The 13,140-nt window shown below is 35.9% G+C and overlaps 2 protein-coding genes across 7 annotated transcripts in view; one reads left to right on the top strand and one right to left on the bottom strand.

The window, feature by feature from the left end:
• Positions 1 to 13,140, top strand: part of CMSS1 (cms1 ribosomal small subunit homolog) — a 430,657-nt gene that overhangs the window by 259,778 nt on the left and 157,739 nt on the right. The window lies entirely within an intron of this gene.
• FILIP1L (filamin A interacting protein 1 like) overlaps positions 1 to 13,140 on the bottom strand; it is a 361,936-nt gene that overhangs the window by 256,055 nt on the left and 92,741 nt on the right. Inside the window, exon 4 of one of the 6 annotated variants that reach the window (XM_056793383.1) lies at positions 4,410 to 4,465. The exons of the other annotated variants lie outside the window; for them this stretch is intronic. The gene's annotated coding sequence lies outside the window, so the exon portion shown is untranslated. The remainder of the gene's footprint in view (positions 1 to 4,409; positions 4,466 to 13,140) is intronic. 6 annotated transcript variants of the gene reach the window in all.

A 13,140-nucleotide genomic window follows, 5' to 3' on the forward strand; every position in this document is an offset into this window, starting at 1 on the left:
GGCTGGATTTTAACTCAGGTCTTCCTAACTCCTAATCCAGTCTAACACCATCCACTGTACCACCTAGCTAATTAGGAGCCAAAGATGCCATTTAGAAATGTAAGGATTGCAGATAAGAATAAAATACCAGCTAGTTGCAACATCTACAGGGCTCCAGAGATTTACTTACTCTTTTGTATGGTTCCCACTTTCCGTCCAGATAATATTGTGATGCTCTTCCCCACAAAGTGACAAGTCAACCTGGTAGTAGTTAATTATTTCTACCCAGTGACCCACCACAAAGTATTGTTCCTTGTTTTCCTATAAGACTTGTCACAATGCTATGACAACTAGCTGGTTTTATGCAAACAGACCCTGGCTCAGAAAAGACAGTAAGTCTGAAAGTCAAACATGGATGGCAGCCATTGGCACGCAAAGAAGTCAGAAACCACAGATTGTTTTCTCGTTGGATGAACAGCTTAAAGCAACGTAAAGTTAATTGAAGAATTCCTTGAAAGTGAAGTCAGACTAAAAGAAAAGCTCCGAGTCTATAATTTACTAAATGTGAAAGATCTGTAAGCAGGAGTGAGGCTAAAAGAGTTTGGAGGGGAAAAAAAGAACATTTTTATAAACAGATCTGGCTTGTATTACAGCCTGGGCTGTTTTAATTATTTGCTCTAATAATGCAGATTTGTAGGAGAATCTCTAATTAGGTAAGGTTTGATTTATTGAGTTGGCCCCATATAAACCATGATGTCATGGTGTACTGCAGAAAATTACAGGTCTGGTCTCACCATTGAAAACTTTTTTTTTTTTAAACTTGGAATGCTTCAACTTTTCATGTCTTAGTTTAGTTTCATGGACCCAAGGCATTTTTATGTTCCCCTTTTCTATACCCTTTCTCCTCATAAAATCTGGTTATCTTACCTATGATCAAATAATTTATCAAACATGAAAGAACAAGGAAGGGACTCCATTACAAGTCTAAAAGACAATGTACTGATGCTTGGGAAGAAAACAGACAAGAGATCTTCATCTATCTGGAGAAATGGTGTCATTCTTACCAATAGATGACCATTGGCCGATATAGGCAATCGTCAATCTTCCCTGAATAGCAGGGCAACAAGGAGAGACCTGGCTTCTCCTTATCTCTATTCTTTTATCTATTTCTCTGGCTCTTTCTGTGTCTCTGTTTCTTCCTCTCTTTTATCTCCTCCTCATTTCCTCTTCCTTTTCCTACCACTTACTTAGTAGCTTCTGCACACATATTTTAGTTCACTGGTGTCATTTTGAAGCATATGCTACCATTAGGAAGCATATGCTGCCATTCAGATAAAATGTTAAAGCTGGAAAGAACCTGAGAGATCATATTGTTTAACCCCTTAATTTTAGGGATGTAACCTAGACAGAAAAATTTTTGTCCATTAGTAACAGATTCAGGATTAGAAGGTAGGTAGGTAGGTAGGTAGGTAGGTAGGTAGGTCTCCTTACTTTCAACTCATCATCTTTCCATCATATCACAAGATCTATGGAGAGGCATTAAATTCTGGTCTTTTATACTCATGTCTGGATGTTCTAGTTGAATATATAAATGCATCCAAGGCATGTTTTATAGAGTGTATCCTGATTTATTACTATGGAGTATGTGTCTTGATGTTTACTTAGCCCATAGTTTTAGTGTTACTAATTAACACACATTTTCCCATAAAATCCCTTTAATTTTAAGACTAATCCAATTTTATTACTTAGGATTAATCTGGGACAGGAGATTGATCTGCTCTCTCTCTGTATATATATATGTACTTGGATGAGAGGATAGTTATGGGATATATGAAAGATTGTTCTGGTCATAAGACAACTTATAAGACTTGTCATTTTCTTCTTCTTTTCAACAATCTAGCTTAACAAAGATTTGTATGTCTTCTGTCTATTTGAAGGCTAGTTTTAAAGGAGTCCAGGCATTCCAAAATGAAAATCTTTGTATTCTTCATTATTGGATGCCAACAAGGTTGACTAAGAACTATTCTTTCCGCCAAATGTTTCAAGTCTTTTAAACTAGGTGCCTCGATATTCTTTCAGACCTCAAAGTCAAAGAACCCCTTTAGCAACTGACTTCTCAGAAACCTATTCCCCTGATGGCTACAATGTTTAGTATTAGGAATAGAAAGACAACCCATAGCTTCTCCATCAGTGGCAATGCAGTGACCCTGAACAACCTGGAGGGATCTATAAGAAAGAACACTGTCCACATTCAGAGGCCAAACTGTAGGAGTAAAAACACAGAAGAAAAACAGCTGCTTGAATACATGCGTCGAAGGGATATGGTTGGGGATGAAGACTCTAAATGAACATCCCAGTGCAAACATCAACAACATGGAAATAGATTTTGATCAAGGACACATGTAATACCCAGTGGAATTGCGTGTTGGCTACAGGAAGGGTGGGGGAGGGGAGGGGAGGAAGGAAGGAATAGAATATTATTTTTGTAACCAAGGAATCATGTTTGAAATTGACCAAATTAAAAAAAACCATAGCTGTATTAGAAGTATGGAAAGCCTGATCTTTGGAGTTTAAATCTCAGAAGAATGCAATGAAGCTTTCCTTAAAATTTTTCTTAATTTTAATTAAATTTAAATTTTTCTCTAATGTTAATTTGCAGGCTTCTTTCTCCTGATGTAGTTCATAAGCTTTGTCCACACAGTGGTAAGAGAAAGAGAGCCAGGAGGGGGAAATAATGAAATAAATGATAGACGAGTTTATGAGGTCCTTTTCTTCAAAAGAACAGCAAACATTATAAAATGCCTATAAAGACATTACCACCTGAGCAGTTGTTTAATCCTCTTAAAGAAAATATTTTAGGCAGAATGCTATTTTTGTCCTTTCCCATGAATAAACTCAGGACCAAGAAGACTGGCCCAAAGTCACATGGCAGCTTATATGCAGAATGAAGAGAAGAGCTCCATTACCTGTTTGTCTGGACCATTGTGCTGTGTTGTCTCTCCATCCATGCACATGTTTTCAAATGCAAAATCATAAACATCACTTGTCCTAAGTTTTTATTCAGGAGAAATTTGTCCTTCCTGATGCATTACCCTCTGAGTATTGGATGGGGACGGGGTACTCAGCCCCCTGAGTGACTATCCAAGACCTTAAAGTCTTTAGAGATTTCTTCAGAGGCAATAAAAGGTCTGAATGCCTTGTCCAGAGTTGTATAACTATTTATTATGTGTCAGTCTTGCCCTCACGTCTTCCTGACTCACAGACCAGCTTTGCCTCCCTAGGTCGAAACTATCTCTTATTCTTATTAAAGGATCTTCAGGGAAGACACTCTGCTGTTACTGTTTTGTACTATTTTATGATAGTATAAGGCTAATACTAATAAGTAGACAAATTGGAAGAAGGGGAAAGTAAATGAATTAGATAAGAAGGCTTTCACTCAGGAGACTGGTAATAGAGCACCATGGATTCAAATAAAAGACTTTTAGGTGATGGGAGATACTGTTACTAAGATTCCAATAGTTTCTTCCATTTTTGTTCTCTGGACTGATTGATTCATTCTAAAATTTAAAAGGCATCGTGCAGGAATTGAAAAATGAGCAAAACATTTCTCTTTTCCTATCCATTCATAAATAGTGATTTTCTTCTGTATGATTTAAAATGTACTCTTAAATAATTATCTTTATCTGGCTAACATCACTTGCTGCTTCCCATACATGCCATTCCAGCTTCCATCCAAGGTCTTTGCACAGGCTGACTGCTCCTCATTCATGGCATGCATCCCCTCATCACTTATGCCTCCTATGGCTTGCTTCAAATGTCAGCTCTTTTCCAAAGCACAGACTCCTCTACAGGCATTCCTTTTCTATCCTCCCAGCTATGGGTGATCCCAATTACTTCCATTTCCCTCATATATACTCAACATTTACTTATAGTGGTATATTTTATTTCACATAGTAGAGACAAGAATGGTATCTGTAATTTGCGATCCTTTGCTATTTCTTAGGCTCCACTTTATATCCTGTGGTCCATGTTGTAATTCTGACTTGTTATATAGTTTTAATTTGTTGTGAAAACGTACTAGCTGAACTGTTCCCCACGCACACATGTAACTCCCTCAAGGGTCAATATAAGACTGACTTTTATCCTATTAGTAAGTTGTATTTTTTTTTTGGTATCTCCTACACCTGGCACAGTGGGACATAATAGTTCCTTAATAAATGCTTATTGTTTGATTGAAAGCTTCAAATTAATATGAAAATATCTCAAAATAAAGTATTACTTTATAAATTATGAAAAATGCTTATCAAAGTTAATCACCATTAATGGACCATTTTTAGAGAAGGAGCAATGGCATCTAGCAGGTACAGTGGCTAGAGTGCTCAGCCTGAAAACTCATCTTCCTGAGTTCAAATATAGTCTCATACACTTACTAACTGGATGACCACTGGGCAAGTCACTTAGTTCTGTTTCCTCATCTGTCAATAACCTAGAGAAGGAAATGGACAATCACTGTAGTACTTTTGCGAAGAAAACCCTAAATATGACCATAAAAAGGCAGACATTTGGTCATGAGCAAACAACAAAGCAGTGATATCTTGGGAAAAGACAAGATTTGTGGTTTACACACACACACACACACACACACACACACACACACACACACACACACCCCTAAACTACAGTCCTATCCCTGGTACTCATAACTCTGAAAAATACCCTTAAATCACGCAAACGATTTTTCTTCTAAAATGGTAACAGTACAAGATGATTAATATAGAACATGGTTTATAAACTTTAGAGCTCTAGTTAGGAATATGATGTTATTTTAAATTGATTGAGAGCAACAATAATTTCAGGTACAAGAGAAATACATAAATTCTTCCTTAGGGCCATTATATCCTAGGCCTATTGTTTCATACATGTCTTTGATTAGGAGAAAGCTTCCAGTGACTGAAATTGTCCTTAAAACTCAGATCGAAAACATGACTAGTCTGCTAACAAATTCCCTATAAAGAGAGGAAGCCTCTGACTTAAGTAGATAAGCACAATAAAACATTTCTCACAGTTGTAATAAACTAAAGTATTTCTATAGCACAAACCTTTTAGGGTACTATATGCAATTTACAAAATGGCAGCTTCTAGAACTCATATTCCAAGAGCCATATTTACATTCTGAATGTCTTAGGATAAACATTCTTCTTATTCCTTGTAAAAGGACCCTTAGAGTTGCTACCACAGTGCCTTCCACATAATAGGGGCTCATTAAATTTCGAAATTAATTGGTTAGACTGGCATGAGTGATGAGGACCAAGAAGGAGAAAGTGGGTTGTTTTTTTTTTAATAATCACTGTCTAATTTTATTTCTCAAGACAAAAATTGGCATAAGGTATATAATTAGAGCATTTTCAAATTGTAAGAAACATTATTGATAGTTAATTTCTCATTTTCCATGTGGAAAAAAATGGGGGTTTGGAAAACATAAAAGATTTGTCCAAGGTCACATAATTTTTTAGTGGCAGAACAAAGTCTAGAATGAAGGTCACCTAATTCATGGTTCTTTTCAGCATTCTTGTGTATTTTGTTTTGTTCATTTAAAAACATAATTCTGGGGGGCAGCTGGGTAGGTCAATGGATTGAGAACCAGGCCTAGAGACAGGAGGGCCTAGGTTCAAATCTGGCCTCAGTCACTTCCCAGCTGTGTGACCCTTGGCAAGTCACTTGACCCCCATTGCCTAGCCCTTACCACTCTTTTGCCTTGGAGCCAATACACAGTATTGACTCCAAGATGGAAGGTAAGGGTTTAAAAAAAAAAACATAATTCTGAAAATGGCTCCAAAAGCTTTACAAGGTTGCCAAAGGGGTCAGTGTGTAAATAAGTATAAGAGAAGTAGAAATAGAATAAACGGGATGTTTAGCTTACAGAAAAGAAGACTCAGGGCAATATGATAACTGTCTTTAAGGGTCTGAAGGGGTTGAATATAGAAAGGGAATTAGGCTTGTCCTGTTTGGCCTTATAAGGGTAAAACAAGGAGGAAGGATTTAAAGTTGAAAGGAGTCCAGTTAGGTATTGTTAAGAAAAACTTAACATTAGAGCTGTCCAAAAATGGGTACAGAGGCTGCCTGCTTTTCCCTTCTTGCAGATTTTCAGGCAAAGGCTAGATAACCATTTGTCAAGTATATTCTAATGGTAATTTTTTTTAATTTTTGTATTAAACTAGATGGTTTCTGAGGTCCTTTCACAAGGTGTTTTTTCTGAGAGATTAACATTTTTTAAAAATTAATACATTAAATGTAGGAGGTTGTTTTTCTTCCAAATTATTCTTATCATTAAGTTATGGCAATAATATTTACAAAGTAAACTATCAGAATTTTCAGATCTTATAGACAGATGTTTTAAGTCTATATTCAGAAATGAATGAAGACACAAATCTGTAGCATTTTACTCCTTCCCCATTTTAGTCAACACAAAATAAAAAGAATTTCTAGAGAATAAGTGAAAAGAGCTACATGCTTCTCCATTGGGAAATAATGTATGTTATTCGTTGCAGTAGGCCTGAAATGAATTTATACTACCGTTAAAAATTATAATTCTGCATCTTTTCTTACCATAGCACTGGTGGAAATTCCCATAATCCCCTAGATCCCTCTTCACTCCTTTTAAAATGAGTGTGTGTGTGTGTGTGTGTGTGTGTGTGTGTGTGTGTGTGTGTGTGTGTGTGTGTGTAAGTGACTTAGTTGTCATTCTACTTTGGAGGGAAAGAGAGACTTCAAATTTTTGAGTTGGAAATGACCTTTAGAGCACTTTTAGGATGATTCTCTCATCCTCCCACCTCCAACCTTCAACAATGGGACACCAAGGTTAAAAAATGTAAATGACTTATCCAAAGTTGTAAAACTAACTATAGAGGAAGGGAAAGAACTGGAATCAAAGTCCCTTCACACCTTATCTAACATACTTTCCACTATATAAAGACTATATTTTGTTTTGACCATTTAAGTAAACATCAGGTTTTTACCTGAAGCTGTATTCTCTCTAGGGCTATAGCAACTTGAAGGTAAGGAAAGGTATGATACAAAGAATGCCAGAATTTCTTTTTCTTTCCATTAACTTCCTCTTTAAATGGCTTATAAGATAAAAATTCCAGTATCCAGCCATTCTTCATTTTTAAAAAAGAGACAGTATTTCTTCTTATCTTCCATGAGCCTTCTTTACTAATAAAATAGTTTGGTATGTAGACTTGATGACATATTTTCAGTCATGTAATACATTCTTTGAAACAAGATTGCTGTTCTTCTGGTTTCCTTGTTACAATGCAGCTACATTTCATAAATTTTATGAAATGCATCCAAACGAGTAATTTAAAGTAATACAAACTTACAGCCAAGATTGCCCAAGAAAGAATAAAATGCTAAGGTATAATCTTTCTATCAATGCATATTTCCATTGCTATATTTCATCATCTCAGCACTGGCCCCCAACCATGTTTGTTTGCCTGGTTCATGGACATCTATCTTAGAAATAGAAGGTAATGGGGAGCACAGTATAGGGACTCCAGGTAAAAAGCAAATAACATGACATTAGAATTCCTGGTCCAAGAAGCAAAATAATAGCTCCTTTCTTCTGAATTAACTCTTATCGTCAATCACCCTAGAAATTTTTTAAAGAAGACTTTCTTTAATTTTTATGAAACCTTTATCAGGTACATGATAACTAAAATATTTTTTGTTAGCAAAAGGTTTTTTTTTTTTAATTTCTATCACTACTAAAAGCCTGTGACAAAAGAATTGACATTTCATCAGGATCGTTGGATGAAAATTCATAGGATATAGACTTTGTCAATCTCTAATTGTGATATTTATAGTTTTTATTCCTTTTGTAAATCATCTCTTATCTCCATAGTAATTTTTTTAGATAAAAGTATACCATTTTATACCCCACAAAATATGGCCAATTAGGGCATTACAGAAAAAGTTGGGGAGAAAGTGCCAACTATAATGCTCAGTAACTGACTTATTTTTACTAAATAAATACTCTTCAGCTTACAGCTTTGGAAAATCAGATCATGTCTTCTCAAGCAATGAACAATAAAATCCTTATTCACACCATAATTGGGGAAGATCAAATGTGCTGTATCTTCTATGTGGAGAACGTGCCTTGCTTTGGCAAGCTGATGGGAATCAATTCCACCTTTTAATAGCTAAAGTCTGTGTGTGTGTGTGTGTGTGTGTGTGTGTGTACGCGTGTGTGCATGCGTGTGTGTGTGTGTGTGTGTGTGTGTGTATCTTTTCACATCAGGCCGTTTCCAAGCAGGCTATAGTATCCTTGAACTATTCACTGTCGGAACTTGTCCCCAAAGAATTCTTCCTCTCTGCCCCACCCCTCAAGCAACAGCCAATGAGAGACCCATGGATGTGGTGGTGGCAGCTGTGGAGAGCTTCCAACTTCTCATTCCCACGTCCCCATTGTACGTTATGGCTCATGGAGTTCACTGTTGTCTTACTGAAGGGCAGGACTAATGTTCATGACATTGTAAAGCCTTCACAGTAAACATTTTCTGCAGTGCCCCAACTCCTTAACTTAGTCTCCGCATTTAATTGGCCCACAAAACCCATTCATTGCCTCTACGCCTCTTGACTATTAACTCTTATCCAATCACTGGGAAAGCAAATATGAAGGAGATTTTTTTTTTAATGGTTCTTCCAAAGATGGGGAAACTTGAGTGATCTCATTTAGCAGATCTTATTTTTATTGGTTTCAAAAAGTACTTTTTTTAAACAGATCATATTTTAATGAAACTGCCTGGGAGTTGAAGGATATTATGAGGAACTACTTCCCTACCTCCTGAAACTCAAGTCTTATTTCAACAAGTTTTATTTTAAAGTCTTAAAGGCAAAACCCTCGAAATGCCGATCTCAGAGGAAATAATTTCATTTTTCTTTAATATGCAGAGCAAACGCTGGCTATTTTATTAGTGAGCGGTCCTAAATTCTGTTTATAGCCAGCCTTTTCACATATGAATCATGTTATTTAATCCAGATTTCTTTGAAACCACAGCCAGACATGCAGTATGGATATATATGCTTCAAGGACATCGGCTTGCTCTTATTCACTCCACCACATTTTTTTAAACTTAATAATCACACTAAGGAAAAACAAGTACATTTCCACAATTGACTATTGAAATACAGAGTTTAGATGTAAGATGGAAGTTGTGCAGATGAATACTTTCTAAATGATAACATACTGCTCTGCTTTATGTTCATCTGTATTTTTGTAAAATCCCACTACCACCCTCCCCACTTCTGCTCCTCCAAGCATCCACTGCAACTCTTGAAACACAGAGCTCTAGCCAGAAAACAAGCACGTGCAAATACACTGCTCTGTTGTTTGGCTGAACATAGATTCAGAAGAGCAATCAGGAGGTTGTTTGGCCTGTATTTGTTTACATGTGGCTGCCATCATGCTAGCATATTGCAGTATGCACAGATTGAAATGGAAATGATGCTTAAGCTTTTTTCACCCTAGCTCTAGGAAAATGTCTTTAGTATGGCCAAAGGTAGAAGTAGTAACTGTTTAGTGTTTATAGCTCAGACTTTCTGAAAGTTGTCTGAAAACTGAAGGACAAAATATTGTATAGCACTGAAATTTCCACATGAAATGATGGTTATTAGTCACTTTAAAATTTTTTCTTATCAGTAAAAACTTCACCAGACACATTTTTTAGGTTTTGACAGAAAATGTCTACTATTTAGGTAAAGCAGTGAGCTCAAGATTTATTCGAGATAAATCATCAGAATCCAAAATAGACTTTCTTAGAAGAATGTTGATAAAGAACTTTAGCATGCAGTTGCTTTAGGGAAGAGGGAGTTGAAGGATTCCTTTATGATCTAAGCATTTCCAGTAAGTAGCCAACCATGGACAATTTACATTCTCGAGTCCTTGTGCAGTATACAAATATAAATTTTTCCCCTTTTTTGTAATATAATATATCTCAGAACCCTTCAGTCTCTGACATTCCGCTTGAACCCTAATCTCACTATTTTGGCAATGAGTGTTGTTCACTTAATGAGGAAAAATATTATTTTATCCCTGAAATGAAAGCTTTTTTTCTTTAGTAATAATTAGTTCCAAAGCAGCAGAGTAATTCCTTTGATTTGTTACGTTAAAAAATTAATTGAGGTATTTGGTTAGATAAAATTTCCAAGTATATTTCCTTCCAAATTATTTTTATTATCAAGTTGTGGCAATAATGATTTACAAAGTAAACTATTAGAATTTTCAGGTCTTGTAGACAAATGTTCTAATTCTATATTTAGACAAAATGCAGAAATAAACCTTTAGCATTTTACTCCTTCCCTGTATTGTTCGACATTATACAGAAACAAGAACTAATATGTTTTTCATGTTGGCTTCTGGATCATTTACCTTTCTTGTCTAGGACTCCTTACCTAAGATTTAATAATAATCAGTACAAATAAGAAAAATACAGTCCCTGCCTTCAAGAAGGTTACAGTCCAATGGACAGAGACAGTATACAAAAGGAAATTGAAGAGAGCAGGCAGGTGCCAGATATTACCCAGTAGGTTAGGCATGATATTCTCAGAGTCAAAACCAAATAGAGCAACTGATGGCAAATGAAGTTAGAAAAATTCTAAGTTCCTTATGAAGGAAAGTTTGGGAAGGTGTAAATTGTTCTACCCTTTCTCTATTCAGAGGGTAGAGATAACTAAGGGTGCTCAGGAGGTATTGAGTATCAGTTCTTCATCAATCACCATAATAATGAGATTTCAAGTGATGAGTTTGGGGGGATCTGAAGGGAAGGGGTTGATGTAATAAGGTATTTAAACCAAGCAGAGGAGCTAATGAATAAAACAAGGGATTGCCTAGTTATAACATAGCTCATTATTCTATGGCTCTATATGGATAAAGATTAGTTCATCCTCAAAAGGAGAAATAAACAATGAGAATGAGAAATTGCTCTTTTGGACCTGATTCTCACTAAGAAGGAAAAAAAGGGTTGGCCATTCCATCGTAATTCAGTCTTGGAGTTTGTGATCAGAGAACATGGCAGAGTCTGACATACACCCTAGATTTCTGCAGATCAGATTTTCAATGATGTACAAAATAATAGGTAGGATTCTATAAACTGTAAAATTCTGTAAGGAAAGTCAGGCCAGAAAGGAGAGAAAGACTTCAAGACCTCAAAATTCTGAAGACCAAAAAGCCAACAGTTCTGAGAAGGGAGTTGTCTAAAGAGACCAATGTGACTAAAAACTCATTTGACCTGCTTAGATTTTTTTTGAAAAGTTATATACTGAGGATAAAAAGTAAGAGCCAGTAATAGGATTAATACATAAGCTTGGCATACTCCTATAAAAATAGTGTCAGCATCACTAAAGCTCAGAGTAAGCTGAAGCCAAGGGAAACTAAGCAACAAAGGGTTGTTGAACTTTTTTTTTTTAAGCTCTTTTAGGGGGAAAAAGGAAAACCAAAGACAAGACTAATACAGAGTACATGAGGTTATGATAAGAGAACTATTCAAATCCTTTTTTTTTTTGCTCCCATTTTCCCTGCCAATAAGAATGATATTTGGACTGGATAGGACAGGAAAAAAATGACAAATGGAGAGTTTAAAGCCAAGATAGTTGGAGGATATTAAGAGAGTATAGGTAGGTACCAATTATGCAATTCATTATTATACTAATAATTCCAGGGATTCATTATAATGCCTGAGGTGATCACATTATTTCAGATTTCTACTATTCTGGGTTATAATGATATGCAAAATATGGCCATTGGTTCCAGCCCAATGGTAGATAGCCATGGAAATTTTTTAAATAAGTTTTTAATCTCTTTATTAAAGTAATATAACAGCAAAGGATAAGAAAAATGCATTTCTGATTCACATTTATTACTACTATTAGAAGCAAAATTTTAATACTTAAAAATAACAATTACCAAATATTATGCCTAATGACAACCCTACACAGGCCAATTTAACAAAAATATGTCTTTGTTGTTATTTAAAATCTTTTAGCCAAAGATTGAACTGTCTTCTCCTTCTTTAAATCTTCATACATATGCTGATGGGTACAGATTGCTTTATCCACAACTTCAAGAATTTGCATACTCCCATTCTCACACAACTAAAACAAATGTTGGAGGGCCTGAAGAATTACCTAAAATCAGTAATGCTTTAAACGTGATGTTTCCCTTGAAATATTTTCTCTACAGGCTATTGTTATCATTCAGTCATGTCTAACTCTTCATGATCCCATTTGCGGTTTTCTTGGCAAAAATACTGGAGTGTCTTGCCTTTTCCTTCTCTATCTCATTTGACAGATGAGAAAACGAAGGCAAACAGGGGTAAGTGACTTGCCCAGGGTCACCCAGCTAGTAAATGTCAGGGGCCAGATTTGAAATTAGGAAGATGAGTCTTCTGACTCCAAGCCCAGAATTCTGTCCATCATGCCATCTAGAGAGATTAGACTTTTTCTGGTTGGCCCCAGAGAATAGTATTTCAGAGAAATAGGTAGAAATTGAAAAGAAGCAGTAAAGAACAACTTCCTAACAATTAGAAATAGCCAAATATTCAGTACCCTATCTTGGGAAATGATTAATTCTTCCCTAGATTTTTTTAAACCCTTATCTTCCATCTTAGAATCAATATTGTGTACTGGTTCCAAGACAGAAGAGTGGTAAGGGCTAGGCAATGGGGGTTAAGTGACTTGTCCAGGATCACACAGCTAGGAAGTGTCTGAGGCCAGATTTGAACCCTGGACCTCTCGTCTCTAGGCTTGGCTCTCAATCCGCTGAGCCACCCAGCTGCCCCTAAATTCTTCACTAGAAATCAAGAAAATTCTGAATGACTATTTGGGTATGTTGCAGAAAAATTCTTCTATTCAGGTATAAGTTGAACTAGATGACTTTTTATTGCTTGCCTAACTCTTAGATTTTGTATTTCTATGAATATTAATGAGGAAATTTATGGTTCTAATTCATTCACCTTCAAAAAATCTGATAATGATAAAGCTAAACTAATTTGGGGTTGTTTTGAAGTTGATTAACCCTTATGCTTGCTTTCTGTCTCTTTTATTTATCTCTTCATTATCTTTGCAATCAGAAAATGGAATCATGGCCCTGTTAACTAGCTGTATGAT

The sequence above is a fragment of the Monodelphis domestica genome, chromosome 4 (assembly GCF_027887165.1).
Source record: "Monodelphis domestica isolate mMonDom1 chromosome 4, mMonDom1.pri, whole genome shotgun sequence".
Lineage (NCBI taxonomy): Eukaryota > Metazoa > Chordata > Mammalia > Didelphimorphia > Didelphidae > Monodelphis > Monodelphis domestica.